Here is a 17,542-nt window from a genome sequence, read left to right as displayed (position 1 = left end):
ACTATCCATTATACTTTATGCCTATCTGGTCCCATGGTCCGAAACGTTTACTTCTCTATACTTATTCAGAAGTAAATCTGAGTTCAGGACAACTTACTCCCAAATACATAGTATCTAAAGACTGCACTCCTATTTCACATTGATATCTTTTCCCTCTTTGTTTTTAATTAGAAAGATCCCACCCCTCCCTGATGCTTTGATTATTTTTTTCCTTCATATTGTAAAGTAAGAAAAGTAGGCTGGAGTGGTGGTAATTATGATGATGAACATGGCTGTTGCTTAAATGAAAAAGGGTTGAGTTGTTTTGGCATCATGGAGGTGTAGGATGAAATTATTAGTGCTTTCTTTTTTACTTTAAATATGGTTAACAAGGGTTAGAAGAGAACTTTCATGCACCAACATATTCTGGAGGAACAGATGGTCTGAATGGTCTTCGCCCTCTTCCCTCTCTTTGTGCAGGGGACACATCACTTCAAGTTAGCAATCTTCAGATGGGGAACAAATAGTGTGTCTGCAACATGAGAAGACAGAACTTCTGTCTCCTCATCTTGCAAACACACTATTTGTTCCCCATCTGAGGATTGCTGACTTCAAGTGATGTGCCATTTATTCTATTGTATTAGTTGGTTAGAGTGCTGGACTAGGACCAGGGAGACTCGAGTTCAAATCCCCATTCAGCCATGATACTAGCTGGGTGACTCTGGGCCAGTCACTTCTCTCTCAGCCTAACCTACTTCACAGGGTTGTTGTGAGGAGAAACTTACATATGTAGTACACCACTCTGGGCTCCTTGGAGGAAGAGCGGGAAATAAAACGTAAAATAAATAAAAATAAATACAAAATAAATTTACACCATGTAACTAGTTGGGATATGTCACCTTAAGTCGCACAGCAGGGAAATGCTTGACTAACAAGCAGAAGGTTGCCGGTTTGAATCCCCACGGCTACTATTTGGGGCAGCAGCGATATAGGAAGATGCTGAAAGGCATCATCTTCTACTGCGCGGGAGGAGGCCATGGTAAACCCCTTCTGTATTCTACCAAAGAAAACCACAGGGCTCTGTGGGTGCCAGGAGTCGAAACTGACTTGATGGCACACTTCACCTTTTAACTAGTTGGGATAGTTAGCAGAGACACTGGGCCAGGAGGAGAGGAAGGCAGTGATGGGGGGGCCCATTTTAAAATCTCATCTCTGGGCCCCCTACAACCTTGCTACGCCCCTGCTCTGTTTAATTAATGACCCTAATATTGTGTGTGTGTGTGTGTGTGTGTGTGTGTGTGTGTGTGTGTGTGTGTGTGTGTTTAAAAAACCAAATGTATATGATCCATGAGAGACAATAACTGGCTTCAAGATCCTTATTCTTTCTGTGAACCGGAGTAATAAGGGAAGCCATGGAGGTAGAGAGCCTTCAGTGACAGCCTTCCTGAGCATAAAATTAGTTTTTTCTCGTATCAGACTGAAACTGACTTGAAAATTCAGACCCATTTGGGGCTCTTGGCTCCACACTGGATGCAGTTCAGACTAACTTTTGAGGCTGATTCAATCATTCAATTGTACAACTTATATTTAGACCAATAATAATAATAATTGTCCATTCCATGGACATCATGTCCAGGAAAGGAACTGCAGGATCAAAACAGTTAGATTACGAAGTCGGGCGTGGGGTAGATAAGAAAAAGTTAAGACATGCTTCTTGGGTCACTGATTTCAGTAAGCACTAGCAACCGATTCAAGCGCTTTTTGCTTAAAGGCACGAGCCTTTGGTGGCTAAATCCTACCTCCTTTGTTCATACAAGAACAAACTTCTATTGATATTACTGGCACTGGAAAACACCAGGGCAAGCAGCCATTCATAGAGAGGTCTCCTGCTGACTAATTTATCAGATCATGTCCTGGATTGCCAGCAGGCTCAGCTCCCTCTCCTGCTTCCGACTATAGCAAGGGTTTATGAGACAAATGTAGGAATTTTAAAAAGCGTATTCTGGGAGAGAAAATCAGTGGTTCCCTCTGTTTTCATAGCATCTACTTAAATTTCTATTTTGAACAGGATAAGACCACTACATTGCAGTTACCACTGGAAAAGTCACTGCAGGGAAAAGGAATGCAGTGTCAGGTGAATCTTCCCAATTGTATGACTCAGCAAACACTACATGAATCATTAACTAGAGGTCTTAACATTAATAGCAATAGCAATAGCACTTACATTTATATACCGCTCTATAGCTGGAAGCTCTCTAAGCGATTTACAATGATTTAGCATATTGCCCCCCAACATTCTGGGTACTCATTTTACCGACCTCGGAAGGATGGAAGGCTGAGTCAACCTTGAGCCCCTTGGTCAGGATCGAACTTGTAACCTTCTGGTTACAGGGCGGCAGTTTTACCACTGCGCCACCAGGGGCTCACCAGGGCTAATAAATAGCCATATTTATTATTAATAGATATTAATAATGGATCTATCTGGAATGGGCAATACGGATGTAATGTACATCCTATTCAGTTTTATTTGGAAGTGCCATTGTTCTTAACAAAACTTTTAAGTATGGTCCAGTTCACACCTCGCTTTTTGTATGTAAAGTGTGCTGTCGACTCCTGGCGCCCACAGAGCCCTGTGGTTGTCTTTGATAGAATACAGGAGGGGGTTGCCATTGCCTCCTCCCTCGCAGTTTGAGATGATGCCTTTCAGCATCTTCCTATATCGTGGCTGCCCGATATAGGTGTGTCCCATAGTCTGGGAAACATACCAATGGGGATTCGAACCGGCAACCTCTGGCTTGCTAGTCAAGTCATTTCCCCACTGCGCCATTAGGTGGTAGATAGAGACAAATCCATCCATAGTCATCAACTGTGAATGGCAAATGTGCATTTAATGGTATAAACCTATTACATTTACCTGATAGTAAACCCCATAGGGATGTAGTTCTAAATGGAAGAATTGGACTGCGCATGCCCAAAATTATAGGATAGTGGGATGCTGAATCATTCCCATTTTCTTCCATGTATATTGGGGGCAGAATTGGCCATTTAAATGTCCATGCACCATTCACAATTGATGGACTGTGCAACTGTGTTGCAACCAGGTATCTGCAACTGAGAACAAAAAGTAAAACGTGAATGAGTAGTGAAGTATGCTTTGGAGATGAAATATGAAGCTGCTTTTTATGCTGAGAGAGGTCATTCAACAATCAGCTTTGGTTAGCATCCAGAGCAGTGTGGGCAGAGCACAACAATATGAGCGCAAGCTCACTCCCTTTTCCTCACTCCACTTGAGGAATCCCCAGCAACACTGAGGGATGCAGTGCAGATCTCTAATATTTATGGCAATTAAAGGGGCCTTGACAGGGAAGGGAGAGAAGTTAAAATAGCATCCTGATGAGCACAATTAGTTTAGTGGCTCCTTATGAGGGTGGAGCTCTTGCTCCGCCCTTTTAGGACCGCAGTGAATGGCCGCCTTCACACCTAATGCCAAACCGGAGGCGAAGGGGGCAGAGGTTCCATTTTGTGGTCATCCAAATGTGTGGAGCTGTGGTTTTGTCACAAAAGTGACCTGAAGTTTTTGAGCTGAAAACATAACCTGGACCTTTGGTTTGTAGTGAGTTTCACCGCTGTAGTGAGTTTGGAAGTGTTCCCGCTAAGGTGTACGTGTGTGCGCATGCATGCTCATAGTTGTTTAATGTCCGCTTAGTTAATTTTTGATCCCGCTCAGGCTGAATCAGGAAGGCCCTACTCTCTACTGTGTCTCGTGTCCCCAACCCCACCCCAGCAATCTACAGAAAAAAGGGATGGAATGACAAGATGGGCACTTTGTGGAGAGGTCTCCACACATCAAATGATGAAGTATTTACATAAGCACGTGGAGTCCCATTGGCACCATAAACCAGGCAACCCGGTTGTTGCCAGGGGAGTGATATCCGGTGTATGGGTTGAAAGGCAGCCCCTGGAATTCTTGAGTGGCTCTGCTCTCTCTCTCTCTCTCTCTCTCTCTCTCTCTCTCTCTCTCTCTCTCTCTCTCTTTTAATTTAATAAACATTAGTAGGGGGAAGGGGCCCACAGCCCCTTCCCCTTGGGTGCAAGCATGCAGTCTCTGGAGTTATTCAGGAGAAGAACCATGTTGAGTTACACCAGGATGGTGTTTCAGGAGGTTAATTGTTAATAATGTGTGACAAAGCCCCTTCTCCCAAGGACTGCTCTCTCATAAGAGTGGCAGGCCAGACACATATGCAGACTGGAGGGCTGTCACTGCCCAACCGCATTGACAGATCCACACAAGCCCTGAGGAAGGGTACATACCAACACCTTTCCAGATTGCAACAACTGGCAGACAGCAGGAGTGAAAACACTCACACTGGCAGCCTGGTCATCCCTTGGCACACATGCATGTTGATCCTTGCCCAGTATGGCCATCTGGCTTTCCAGGGATTGCTGAAAATAGGGGCTCCCCTCACCTGGGATTCCCCGCAGTGGCCGATTTGCATATATTGCAATGCCAGTCCCAGCCCAGTAATTTTGAACGTGTACTAGGAGACAGACTGAGCCCACAGGGAAATGGCAGGACACATGGAGCAGGCCCCAGACTCCTTGGGAGTCTGTAGGGGTTGACTGTGGAGGGGAAGGTGAGGAGCATGAGTTCTATCTTAAACAGGTATACCAGGGGCCTCACATTAGCAGGCCCCCCTGTAGTTGGATGACTTAACTCATGAGGGCACAATCTGATGGAGACCCAAAGCTCATGGAGCCTCTGGTCTTCCCCAGTGGATTGGCCCCCTCATGAGAGGGCTAATCCCCAGCCAGCATGGGGGCAGAAGTGTGTTGGGGTGACCCTTCTCCTACCGGGTCTGCCATCACAAAGAGCATCCTTTGTCACAATGGACCAGACCCCAGGATCCTTTGCATGCCCTCATATACATATTCCCTCCTCGGAAGTCATCATGATCCCTTCCTGGAGTAACAGAAACACAGTGCCCCTCTCCATCCCCCATTGCCAGTAATTGTGCTTGTGCAAGACTGTTTGGCTGCAGGGCTCTTGCGAGGGTGGCAGTGCCAGGGGTGTGAGGGAAAGGGTTTAAATGCTATTTAAATTGGTTTAAATGCCCTTTCCCTGCTGAGGGTGGGCAGTCCATGTTGAAAAGGTATGATAGCACTGGGCACACACCCTTCAAGATCATGGCCAATGGCTGCTGCCCTGCTGATGCCATTTCACGCCAAGTCCAAAGCATTTCACACTATAGTCACTGTCAGCCAGTGAGTGTAAATTGTTAGATGCCATGAGGGGACATGGTGGGGTAGAAATTCATAAAATAAAATAGCTATTTTTCTGTATCTTTTGGCCTGGTTATTTATATGTCTAAGAAACATTTTTCAAAGGTCCGTATTTTATTAACCCAGAGAATGCATAACAACCAAACTAATGTCCACAGCCTCCACTTGGCCTCTTTTCTCATGGTTTAGAAACCACTAAATATTTATATTTTCAAAATTGGCCTCAGCATAATTCTTTTGATAAACTCTTAGCTACAACTGTTTGTACTGAATAATCATAATAGTAATAATGATTATTCTTGGTTCATTTTGATTGTACTTATCAGTTTTATGGCTCATTTAGATTGCTCCTCTAATATTTAGAAAATGAGAAACGGTGCCAATATTTCAGTTTAATATCTTAAAAGCGATTATTCTTTAGTCCTATAAAAGACCCACAGACGTGTGTGTGTGTAAAGAACAAAATTCCTTTTGTTCTTTGGAATTCTAGAATGTGTCAGGAGGATGTCAGGGCATCCAGTAATGTAGATTAAGAGTGCCAAGGCAGACATGCTCTTGGTGCATGGATGCCCCTTCTTGAAGCATGTGGACCAGTTTGGTGAGGAAAGCATAATCTGAATGAGGCCCTTCCATTTTCATTTCTTTTTAGAATGTGAGCCCTTTGGGGCAATGGTGGCTTGATGCCACCTCCTGCTAGAAGCAAGAAGCCACTCCTGGGAGGGATCAGGCACCGCCACTACCTTACCCTTGCTGGCTGCATGCATACCCACCTCCCATGCCTGGGTGCTGCCTTGTGCTTCCTCTTGCAGGGCACATCGCTGCTTGTAGGCAAACCCAGTGGGAAGAAGCACAGGGGAAAGTCCAGGCAGCCGCTCTGCACGTCCTCTCACTGGGCATGTTGCCCCTGTTTGCAGCTGGACCCACCACCCAATGAGAGGAAGCCTGGAGTGGCTGCCTGTCCTCTCTGTCACCCAGGCAGCTGCTCCATGCTTATTCCAACTGGGCGCACCTGCAAAGTGGAGGTGGGAGCAACATGCCCAGCAAGAATTAGCAGGTGGGGCTGGAGCAAGGTCAGCAAGAGGTGAAGCAGTGTCAGTGCTGCTGGGAGGGTTGTGCACAAAACTGGTTTGCCTGGTTTGGTTTGAGTCTCAACTTTACTTGAGTGGACTGGGCATGTTTGGTTTTGTGCACCCAAACTAGAACCCCCACTCGGCTCGAGTTTGGTTCAGGGTTCTAAATGTTAAAAACACTTTTATTAAAACATTCTTACCAGCGGGTCCAGTGGCCTCCAGGGGGTGCTGCCATGGTCGTGTGTGTGTGTGTGTCTGTCTGTCTGTCTGTCTCTCCAGAGCTTCCCCCTCCCCCTGCTGGCCCCCTGGTCTTCTGTGGGATGGTTTGGCCCATTTCAGGCCGATTCAGCCCTCTCTGTGGTCGCGGTGGCCCTTTTTAAGGCTGCTGTGCATGCGTCCTGGTGTGGTGTGGCCTGGGTCATGACCTGGGCCTTGCAAATGGCCAGGGTGCATGCACAGTGGCCTCCAAAATGGCTGCTGTGACCATGGAGAGTTCATAGACTGGCCCATAGAAGACCGGGGGGGGTCGGCAGGGGAGGGGGAATCTCCAGAGACACCCACCCCCTGTGGCTGCAGCAGTTCCCCCTGGAGGCCACCATACCCGCCAGTAAGATTTTTTAAAAAAAAACAGAACCCCGAACTGGCCCCTAGCTAGCCTGGAGGGGTAGGTGGGTTTGGCTTGAGGCCGAGCTGAACCAGGCCTGGTCCAGTTCAATGGTGAATCAGCTCGACCTTGAGCCGGTTTGCACATCCCTTGCTGCTGGTTCCTGCCAGGCCAACCACTGGAACTGGATGCAGCCAAGGCACATAGGAATATGGGAAGCTGCCCTATACCGAATCAGACCATTGGTCCAGCTAGCTCTATGGTCCTAATCGACTCACTGGTCCATCTGTATTGTCTAGACTGGCAGCGGCTTCTTCAAGGTTGCAGGCAGGAGTCTCTCTCAGCCCTACCTCGGAGATGCCAGGGAGGGAACTTGGAACCTTCTACGTGCAAGCAGGCTGAGGCAGATGCTCTTCCCAGAGCAGCCCCATCCCCCAAGGGGGATATCTTACAGTGCTCACATGTAGATTCCCATTCAAATGAAAACCAGGGCAGACCCTGCTTAGCAAAGGGGACAATTCATGGATGGGTAGGGGCTCATTCTGCCATCTGCAAAAAGGCCCCCAAAGGTGCCACTTGATGTGATTGCCTCAGTTTGCTTCATAGGGGAACTACCCCTATTCTGGGGGCAGGGCACCATATTATCCCTACAATTCTTTTTTTTCTATGTAAACTGCGTTGAAAACTTTTTTTTGCTGAAAAGCAGTATATTAACAACGACGTTGATTTTTAAAAAATGCTGTGGAGAGTGTTTAGTTGTGATGGTCGTAGTAATAGAAAGGAATGGGCACATGCCTTTCCTAAAGGCGCATGAATAGTTGGGGCAAGATGAAGACATCTGGCAGTCTTCGCTAGCGTAGGTGGGAAGACAACTCCCAAGAATTACAGCCGCTGGCTCACAGGCACCCGTCGCACCCCGCTCCAAACACACTGAAAGGCGGTCAGGCAGGGGAGCTCTTCAAGGGTGTGAAGTTCTCTCTCCCCCGACTCCTGCCCGCTCTACCCAGGGCTTTTTACAGGCAACATATTACGAGCTCGTCTTCCCCAGCCAAGCAACGAAAGCGGATTACTTTGTTTTCACAGGACTTCCTCGCAACTTCCTGCCAGCACCAGGCTCTGTGTACGAGACGAAAGCGAACGAGTGTGTGTGTGTGTGTGTGTGTGTGTAGGGCGATACCAAGTGCGGCGCTGCGACAGGGAGGCAACCACCTCCTGAGAGCCAAAGCCGGTGGTTTGTGGGAGACACGTTTCCCATTCTCGCAGGAAGCCGCTGTCCGCTCCTCCGGGGACATTGAACGGACAGGTGAGAAAGGGCTGGGTGGAACGGCTGCGCGGGAGCGGGGCCCCTCCTTTCCAGGCGCCCCCCCTTATGTGGCGGGCTTGGGCCGCCCTCTAATCCAATATGCATTCGCAGCGACCTGTGCGCGGCTTCTGTTCTGCCAGGGGCTTCAACCAGCGCGGAAGTTAAGCCGCTGCAAGTGTGTCCTGAGGGCTCTGGCGTGGCGGCGGTTATTGGCGCTATGGGGCGCTGAGCGCAGCGTCCGAGGCAGTTCCGCGCTGGCCGGCCGGCTGGAAACTTCTCTCTTTCTTTCTCCCCCTCTTTCTCCTTTTCCTTCCTCTGCTTGTGTGACTCTGCTGCAGCTCGTTTCCTCTCGGGCTCTTCCCCGCCCTTCCCGCTCTCCCTCGCTTGGCTCCCTGGCCGACGCTGAAGCGGAGCAGCTGCCACTGCGAGGGAGCAGCGGCGGAAGCAGAAGCAGGCGCAGCCAAGGCGGAGTTCTTGCTGCCTCCAGCCAGGAACCTTTTCCTTTCCTCTCGAGTCCCAGACCGCGTCCTGCGAGAGCACCAGCTTCAGGCAGCGAGAAAGCGAGCCCGGAGTCGGGTAAGGCGGCGACTGCGAGGGCGTTTGGGGTGGGCACCGGGGACTTGTTCTGCCAGCCCCGCTCTCTCTGGGTTGGCTTGATTGTTTTCTGTCTGCCTGTCTCCCCTCATGTGATCCAGCCTAGTCCTCTGCAGGAGACTTACTTAGTGGACTCATGTCCTCTTGGAAGACAGTGCCAGGAGATGGGTTTTGTAACGACTTCATGATGCTCAAGCTCAGCTGAACTGATTTGTTGCTTCTCCTCCTGCTGTTCTCCTTCCTCCATAAAAGAGCTCGGGCCCCGAACTCTTCTACGGTGGATTGGTTGACCCCAGTGTAGCGAGAGGTGTGTTGGGTTCTTGTTCTCTGGCCGGCGCTCACCTGAATTAATGTCAACGAGTTGGACAGGGAAGAGCTCACTTTTCAGGCTGCCTTCGAGGATTCCTGCCGGCAGTATGGCTCTGGTTTCCATTCATTTTGCAACAATGTTGTAGTTTGCTGCAACTTCGCGATTCGTGCTTGTTTAAGCAAACTGTAAGTGCCATGTATGCTCGGATTCTGACTTGCCATGTAGCAACAGACGCCTATTCAAACTATTTTGTTCTATAGAGTAGAATAGATGAAGCCCCCTTTTCTTTGGCTATAGAAAATAGAAAGGGTAACTCTGACATTTTTAAATTTATGGCTGTGTATATCTTTTTCTTCTTTTTTTAAAAAAAGTTCGTTTCAGTGATTATGCAAATTGTCCAATGCAGCAAAAGAATATTAGAATGAAAGTTATTCAGAGCCCACGAGACTTGTGTTAAGGGTAGTTAATATTTGACTGCTGGTCAAATGTACAAATGCATAAATAGTAGACTGCTAGCAATGTAAAAAGGTAGGTTTTTCCTAACTGTTCTTCACATCCTATCCAAAACTGCTGCTTTCATTCTTTATTTCTCGATGGCATTTAGTTGTGTTTCTTAAGACAAACAAAATTGACTACTCAGATGTGTGTATAAATAAAAGAAACAAAGATCTTTGTGGTATTTTAAAGAGGGACAAATTTATTTCAGTATAAGCTTTCATGGACTAGAGTCTACTTCATCAGATGCTTTGAGGTGTTATATCCTCATTTGGCTGAGAGAGCTACATATGCAGGAAGGGAGAGAAGAAAATTAGGTGAAAGGAATCAAAGACCATTTTTATGTACAGCTTGAGAGGAGGAAGTAAATAAGTTATGGTTAAGGTGTTTTTTTTTTTTTACATTAAAATTGTATTTGATTCTCCCTCCTCCCCTCCAAAGACTATGTGTCACCAAAAAGCACTTCTTGCATCTGAAGTGAGCTCTGGTCCACAAAAGCTAATGCTGAAGTAAATGTTAGTCTTTAAGGTGTAACAAGAGTTTCTGGTTTTTTTCCTGCAACAGACTAACATGGCCACCCTTCTGGAAGTTATTAACAAAAAGAAAACGTTATTTAAATGTTCGGATCTGTGAAACATATCCTAATAACTCACTGTTGGGAAATGTTTTTTGTCAAAATTGGCTCAATAGCTTATTGAGACAGCATACTTGAGCTTCTAGAAGCATTTCTGACATTTGGTGATTCTCAAGAAGTGACATGTAAAGTAATCCACTTGCCTTTTCAAATGACTTTCTCTACGAACAGAATAAGGACAAAAACTTTACCTGTCAGCATCTGAAATGAAACACTACTCCTGTATGTTGCATTAGCTTGAGACTTTGTATCTCTTTTTCAAGATTTTGCTACACAGTTCATACTTCTAGCCTAAAGACAATTACTTGTAAGAAAGTAGCCTTGGTTTCTGTGGAGCTGACTTCCAAGTAAGCATGCTTAGGATCACAGCTATGCAGACTGGTCCTAAGTGTGTTTACTCAGAAATAACTCCTGCTGAGTCAATAGGACTTACTTCTAAATAAATGTGCATAGGATAGGATTGAAGCCCATTCGACTAGGTCATGAAATCTTCTTAATTTTTAAAAAGCTACCAACAGGTATGCCAAACAGTATAAATGTGCCTTCCACTGAAGGGGTCTGGTAAACACAGAAAAGAGACATTTATTCTGATCCTACATTAACTCACTTTACAAGACAAGAAGCCAGCTTGAGGACTCCAAACTTCCCGTGTATTTAAAATTCGTCTGTAATTGAGAGCACAGGGAATCTACAGTAAACCATTATAGTGATAAAGGGCTTGCCTTGCATGAGTTCTTGCCAATGTTCCTCCAGTGCTTCCTGCTGTCACTAGAAAGAAAAGCTGTGACAACTGCTAATCTGCTATGACTTTGAAGTGCCCTGCCTTTTGCTCTTTGAGAATTGTTCTCCCCCACCCACCCCTGCCCCATGTAGACTTGTAGGACTATCACTTGCCAGTTGCCACTTTTTAAAATTTCTTTCACATATTTCACACTGCCCAGGTAAATGCTGAAAAAAGCATCAAATGTCTGGGTTACATTAAGCTCTAGTTGCGAGAGCAGCAGGTTCAGTTCATGCAAGGGGTGATTATCCCCCATTTTGCTCAACACCCTTCCTGTGGCAGCTCCTCGCTCTGGAGCACATACCCCCAACCCTAAGGAGCACATTTTGTTTGGTTCACAGCGGGGGTGGGGGTGCAGAGAGAAGGGAAGAACGGTGAAAACTACCCCTTCCCATTTGTGTCAGGGGAACTTCTTCCACTTGCACTCTGTGCACTTAGGCTATAACCCACTGAACAACAAACCTCTTTTTAAATGAAACTTTCCTTGAACCTCCTTCACACTTTACCTGCTCTTCCATTCTCACTGTTATCACTCTTCTCATCATTCCCTGATTTCTGTCCAGTCCCCATCTTGTCAGACCTGTGTAAATTAGAAGTCTCTCTGGGAAGGGACTCTGCAATGTCTGTGTTCCATTCAGTGCCTAGCATTAGTGCTAAACAAATGTTCAGTATCAATAGCGTGAAGGAAAAATGGAAAGTCCGCTGGTTGGCCTGACTGCATTCTTAGTTTTAGTGTGGTGATGTGGCAGTTGCTTTGCTCTTGGTTAACATTTTATGTACTCCTATGTGAGCAAATTTAAGGGTGATCGGATCCATTTTAACTAGGAGATCAGTTTTCTATTCATTTGGGAGTACTCTAGAGGAGTGAAATTTGGCTGTAACAAAGAAATTACCATGCATCTTTTTATTTTTAATTTTTTGTCTGAGTGAGGTAAAATACTAGTAGAAATGTTTGTGGGCTACAGACTCATTAATGTGGTTCTGGCAAGTTTTCCCTTTATTTTACAGTGCATAGCATTTTTATAAGTGGGCTTAATGAAACAGAAGATCTTGAACATTACTCATGGACTTCTCATTTATATGTTGAAATAAAGGAAATCATTTTATCTGAAGGCAATTAAAATGAAACTTGGGTTGACTAAAGGAAAAAAATAGCACATTATTTGTTCATCTGTCAGGAGAGCCATTTGCTAGAAAGTAGAGATAGGCAACCTTTGCTTTCTAGCTGTTACTGAACTACAACTCCCATTATCCCCAGCCACAATAAAATGCAACTGGTAATGATGGGAGTTGTGGTAAAGTAACAGCTGGAAAGCCAAGCAGAGTTTGTGTTTGTTCTCTCTCTCATCATCTGTGTGTGGATTGGAATGAGTTTTGTTCTGGTCAGCAGTATCAAGGCAATGTGTGTGCGTGTTCATTCAGAATAGGGCCTTCTTGATTCAAATTGAGTGGGATATAAAATCATCTGAGCAGACATAAAAAAAAGTGTGAGTGCACACACGCACACCTTAGAGGGAACACTGGAGCCAAGGTTGCCTATCCCTGTACTTAAAGAAAAAGATTCTGTTTAGTCTTGAGAAGTTATGGCAGCTCTTCTGTGTGCATTGTAGGCATGATTAGTGGCAGTGGCATGCAATTGGTTTTGCAGTTAATGAAACTGAAATATCCATTCTTATGCATATTTTCCCCCAGATAGAAAGCTTTTCAGTTTCTGCTAATCAATACCATACTTCATCTCAGGGTTTTATCCTTTCCATATAATCGACACAGAAAACACACACCCAAGCATATGCAGCATTGAGAAGGTAGGAAGGAAGCTTAACTCACTGTGGAGCTAAATGATTCCTTGCCAGCAGAAATTATCTCTTGCTCAGGTTGACCGTATTAGTAAGGTAATGTTGGCTACCTCTCTGCTGTCTGAGCTATAAATTCTTTGACTACAAAAATGGCAGCTGCATGCAGAAGCCATAAATTACACTTGAACAAGCATTATACATTTTAAAACCAATGGGTCTGGATACCTTAAGATGCTATCATTCTGAAACTTAACAAATATGTAAGAATATTTGTTATCTTAACTTTGTTAGTTTATTGCTTATGAAAAGTTTGTGCTAGCCTATTGATTTCCATATTTGCTTGCTTGCTGCTTGTAGTAGTTTAATGACATCTTCCATTTGTCATGCTCTAGTCTACAGAACAAAACATGAAGGAACATTTGGGGGGGGGGAATTAATGGGGTAAGATGTTTTCCTCTTCCTGCTGTGAAGCAGAAAGAAAATAAACTCTAAAAATCCATTTCTGGGAAATGATTGAGTCCATCTGATGTACTGTGTATACTTACGTGTAGGTCATGGTACCTATAAGTTCAGACAGTGTATAATTTTGCTAGAATGCTTTTTGTTCATGATCTCTGAATTCATTAATGCTGCAAGGTTCACATTTGGAAGCTAAGTGGCTTTTTAATATGAGAAGTACAGTAATTCCCCTAGGGTGCACTGATTAGGCCATGTAACTTCTTCTAAAATGTTATATATAACTCATAATAGTGAGGCCTGTGACTTTTACAGGCAACAGAACTGTCCAGTCCCCACAGTCAGATCTGTGGCTCCTAGTGAACACTTTCTTGCCTGGCACAAAAATTGACAGGTTTAAGTCTAAACCATTTATCCTCGAAAGGAAATACTTCAGTGAACTGCAAATTACAGGCATCCCCTGTTAACCAAGGGTGGTCTCTAAAGGCTTTTAAACAGATGTGTTTTTGAAGGAGGGCAACAAGTAATTGGCTAGTCTTTTTGTGGACAGTGCAAAATACCCATCTTTAGTGCATGTGTTTTAAAAAGGCCAATAATGCATTTATTTCAAGCTTCCTCTTGTGGAATTTGCATTCTGTTTTGAAAAGAGACGCATTTCTCTTTTGCAGTTATATGAAAGACGTACAAGAACATTGGATTGGTTAATCTGATAGAATGAATGAAGCAAAGAAAGAATATATGCACAGGATAAGAAATTACTGAAGTTCCTATTAAGTTACTATTAGCCATCTAAATGTCTGTTGACAGTCAATATAAGTTTGATACTTAGTTTTTGCTGTCTGCATTTGAAGCTTCCTTGTAAAGTAATCAAACAGGAAATATTTTTTCCCTTGATACAACAGTAAACAGCTGTCAAGGTAACAAAAATTATTCTGAATGCCCAACAAGCTTGACAAGCATAGAACTACTTTATTGACTGTTCAGCACACAATAATGTGAGTAAGCTAACCAGATTCCATACTTGCCTGACTTGGGAAAGTTGCTACCACTCAGGCTGCACTCCTAAGTACCATTACTAGGGAGTAAGCTACATGGAGCACAATGAAACTTATTTCTGAGTAAACATGCATATGGTTGTGCTACTGATTCCTTTATTTTCAATAAAGCCTTTAATTAAAGGATTTAAATTAAATACATCTGCTAAGAGATCCTTTTGGATCTCCTGGTGGCTTTTGATACCATCCACCATGATATCCTTCTGGAGCGTCTGAGGGGGTTGGGAGTGGGAGGCAGTGCTTTGCAATGGTTCCACTCCCATCTCTAGGGCAGATTCCAGATTGCTTGGAAACTATTGGTCTTCAAAACAAGGGCTCTGGTATGGAGTCCCACAAGGCTCCATACGGTCTCCAATGCTTTTTAACATCTACATGAAACCTCTGTGAGAGATCATCAGGAGATTTGGTGCAGGGTGTTATTAGTATGCTGATGACACCCAAATTTATTTCTCCATGTCAACATCATCTGGAGAAGGCATAACCTGCCTAAATGCCTGCCTGGAGGCAGTGATGGGCTGGATGAGAGGTAACAAACTGAGACTGAATCCAGATAAGATGGAGGTACTTATTGTGCGGGGTCGGAACTCAGCTTCAATCTGCCTGTTCTGGATGGGATTACACTTCTCCAGAAGGAACTAATACACAGTGTAGGAGTGCTTTTGGATCCAAGCCTCTGCCTCTCTCTGGTGTCTCAGGTTGAAGCAGTGGGCCAGGGGTGCTTTCCATCAGCTTCAGCTGATATGCCAGCTTCCTCCATTTCTTGAGATAAATGACCTCAGAACAGTAGTACATATGCTGGTAACCTCCAGACCAGTGTTCCCTCTAAGGCGTGCACACGCTCATAAGGTGTTGTTTTTTTTTTTAATGTCTACACAGTAAATTTTAGATCCCACTCAGGTTGAATAAGGAAGGCCCCATTCTGAATGCATGTGTGCACACACTGCCTTGATACTGCTGCCCAGAACAAAACTCATTCTGCACAGAGATGAAAAATAAATAAATAGAGAGAACACTGCTCCAGACTTAATTAATGTAATGTGCTCTATGTGGGATTGCCTCTGTATGTAGTCCAGAAACTGAAATTGATGCAAAATGTGGCAGTCAGATCATGACCCAGATCTCTGGGTCATTGCAGAGAGACCACATTACACCTATAGTAAAAGAACTGCACTGGCTTCCAACATGTTTCTGGGCAAAATATAATGTGCTGGTTATAATCTATAAAGCCCTAAACAGCTTAGGCCCAGGGTGTTTAAGAGAATGCCTACTTCAGTATGAGCCCCACCACCTATTGAGATCATCTGGGGAGATCAGTCTGCAATTGCCACCAGCTCATCTGGAGGCTTTACACACAGGGCTTCTACTCCGAATCTACTTCAGAGGAGAGTGTGTGCATTCACACACCAGCCACAAACATACCCCAAAGTCCCTTCAAGATCCTTGGACTCACTTCACACACAAATCAGGCTTTTTGATGCAAATTTTAGCTTATCTTGAGGTATTTTCATGAGCCCCTGGTGGCGCAGTGGTAAAACTGCCACCCTGTAACCAGAAGGTTACAAGTTCGATCCTGACCAGGGGCTCAAGGTTGACTCAGCCTTCCATCCTTCCGAGGTCGGTAAAGTGAGTACCCAGAATGTTGGGGGCAATATGCTAAATCATTGTAAACCGCTTAGAGAGCTTTGGCTATAGAGCGGTATATAAATGTAAGTAGCTATAGAGCGGTATATAAATGTAAGTAGCTATAGAGCGGTATATAAATGTAAGCCTTTTGCTCACGCGCATGCACGTCGGGGAGATGTGAAGCTCGCGCGCGACGTGTGCGTGCGCAAAAGGCTCCGTCAAGCCTTTTGCACTGAAGAGGGAGAAGGGGCGGGAGGGAGGTATCCTGCCGCCCCAATTACTACATACAATACGCGTGCTGGAGGGGGGAAAGTGGCGGGAGGGGTAAGTAAACCCTCCCCCACCCCTAAAGGAACCCCCGACAAAGTGCCAGACTGCAGCGCTGCGGTTCTGTGCATACCCCTAATACAAAACAGTCAGCAAAAGATCAGACTTGCCAACAGCCAGCCAGCCTACCTGTTCTCTAACCAAAATAGTGATTGGATTCTTCTGAGTAGCTAAAAGAAAAAGACTTCCCTACCCTCTGGGCACTCTGATTGGCTGCCTGAGGAGTCAATCAACGTAGTCTCTCTCTGATTGGTTTATACGATAGTCCTAGGACCGCCCACTTTAGAAAAATAAAAGTGAGCGTGCTTATTGATTCCTGCCTTATTAATATTAATATTTTAAAAGATCGGGGGTTTTCATTTGTAAGATGCTACGGTCACCCACTTCACAACTCTTCAAGCAGCTGCAGGCAAGAGCAGCAGGGAACAACAGGGGGAGGCAATAGGCACACAAAATGGAGGCAGAGACAACATGGCTAATTGAGAAAGTTAAGGTGAGCACTGCCCACTTTACCCATAGATAAGATCCACCCCATGCCCAGGACTGGGGCTGCCATGTCCCCCGGAATTTAGGGTAGCCCCCAGATTTTGGCTCCTCCACCTGGCTGCTAAATTCCACCCGGATTTACACGGATTTCAAATACGTTGCTCGGATTTTACTCTGCATCTGATCACATAGGAGGGGAAAGTATACAAATCTGTCAAATAAATAAATAAAATGCAAATTAGTTGCTGCATAAGTTGCTTAATATGCAGATTAGGCCACCTGGATTTGGGAAGCTTGAATATGGCAACCCTACCTAGGACCCAATAAAGAAATATTTATTAAATTAGATTTATTTAGGAAAACCAGGATACAAATTGAGACATTATTATTTATTTACACAGTCAGACAGGTGTTATTGACTGGTTTGTTTTATCCAGACATCGAGTCCTTCCCAAGGACCTGGGATGGCTGAGTTTTATTGTCAATGTTTTTGCTGTTGTTATAGATATCGTCACAGAATATATGCTGTTCCCAGTAAAGTTGCTTTTTGTAATTGGCTGATGGTGATTTCTGTGGCCCCTATAGTGTTGAGGTGCTCTTCAAGGTGTTTTGGAATTGCTCCTAGGGTGCCAATTACCACTGGGATTATTTTGGTCTTTTTCTGCCACAGCCTTTCAGTTTCAGTTTGTAGATCTTTGTATTTTGTGATTTTCTCTATTTCTTTTTCTTTTATTCTGCCGTCCCCTGGT

General features: G+C 44.9%; 1 protein-coding gene across 8 annotated transcripts in view; it reads left to right on the top strand.

Annotated features, from left to right (window-relative positions):
- Nucleotides 1-7,875: 7,875 nt before the first annotated feature.
- The window catches only part of HPCAL1 (hippocalcin like 1), a 145,818-nt gene continuing 136,151 nt past the window's right edge, over nucleotides 7,876-17,542 (top strand). The window contains exons 1-2 of one of the 8 annotated variants that reach the window (XM_053285670.1): nucleotides 7,876-8,236; nucleotides 8,575-8,812. The gene's annotated coding sequence lies outside the window, so the exon portion shown is untranslated. Of the gene's footprint in view, nucleotides 8,237-8,334; nucleotides 8,813-9,170; nucleotides 9,326-17,542 lie in introns of those variants that run through there. The other 7 variants (XM_053285671.1, XM_053285674.1, XM_053285669.1 and 4 more) reach the window with 7 other exon arrangements.

The sequence above is a fragment of the Hemicordylus capensis genome, chromosome 1 (genome assembly GCF_027244095.1).
Source record: "Hemicordylus capensis ecotype Gifberg chromosome 1, rHemCap1.1.pri, whole genome shotgun sequence".
Taxonomy (NCBI): Eukaryota; Metazoa; Chordata; class Lepidosauria; order Squamata; family Cordylidae; genus Hemicordylus; species Hemicordylus capensis.
This window is presented reverse-complemented; position numbering and strand designations above follow the sequence as displayed.